Here is a 963-nt window from a genome sequence, read left to right on the forward strand (position 1 = left end):
CTGAATGGGAAGTCACAGCAGTGACTGTCAGAGTTTCATAGTAGCTTTCTGCTTGTTCTGCCTCAACCCATCCATTACACAGGAATGTTAGTAACCAGACATGTCTCTATTTCCATGTCCTTTGGTTCACCTTTCCTATATTTTATGCAAAGCCCTTCAAGACTTATTTCATCAAGGTAAAGTTTACACCCTGAGTTTAGCTACAGAATTTCATTTAATGAAGCCAAAATGTGAGTATGTGGTGTCCCCTGAGGCCACGGAAGCAGGGCCTGACCATAACATTATCAGTCCTGCAGGTGTGAAGGTGGCTCAGTTGACAGAAGCAATTTCCTGTCACATCAGTGTGAACCAAAACGCTGAAGTTTAAACACAGTGCAAGACAGAGCAGTTCATGTGTGAAGTCATGCTCAAGAATATTCCTATTACTACTGATAGAGATTTTATAACCAGTTTATTGAAAACGTATTAGCCTGGATTTTGTCAAAATAATTTGCACAGTATAAGCATCCCACACAGAGGGGAAAAAAGTCACCTGCCTGATGTTTGGAGTGTTTCACAGAAGACAGTTTACTCCACCTGAGTGTGAGACTGGGTAAGTGCATGTTGTAGCCCATCTCCATCAGCTTACTGCTAAGAGGGTACAAAGGAACAAGGCTCTGCTTCTCACCCATTAAGACTCCTTCCCCTGCTAGGAAATCCCAAAAAGCTTGGCTGGTTGCAACAAAGAGCCACTGTACCCCTAAGAACGGAGTGCGAGGACTCTCCAAAAATACCAAAGGCAGTGGTGTGATCAGCCCAAGGAGACAAAGGAACCTGAGGACTGGTGAGCGCTGCTCACATCTGTGCCTGATCAGCAGCTCTGCAGGTAGTTGAGTGGGGGCTTGGTTTCCTGCCTTTCTCCCTCAACAGGGCTTCTGTCACCATCCAGCTGTCCTCCCACAGCCACGGCAGCAGAGACAGCTC

The sequence above is a fragment of the Acanthisitta chloris genome, unplaced genomic scaffold (genome assembly GCF_000695815.1).
Source record: "Acanthisitta chloris isolate BGI_N310 unplaced genomic scaffold, ASM69581v1 scaffold4530, whole genome shotgun sequence".
Taxonomy (NCBI): domain Eukaryota; kingdom Metazoa; phylum Chordata; class Aves; order Passeriformes; family Acanthisittidae; genus Acanthisitta; species Acanthisitta chloris.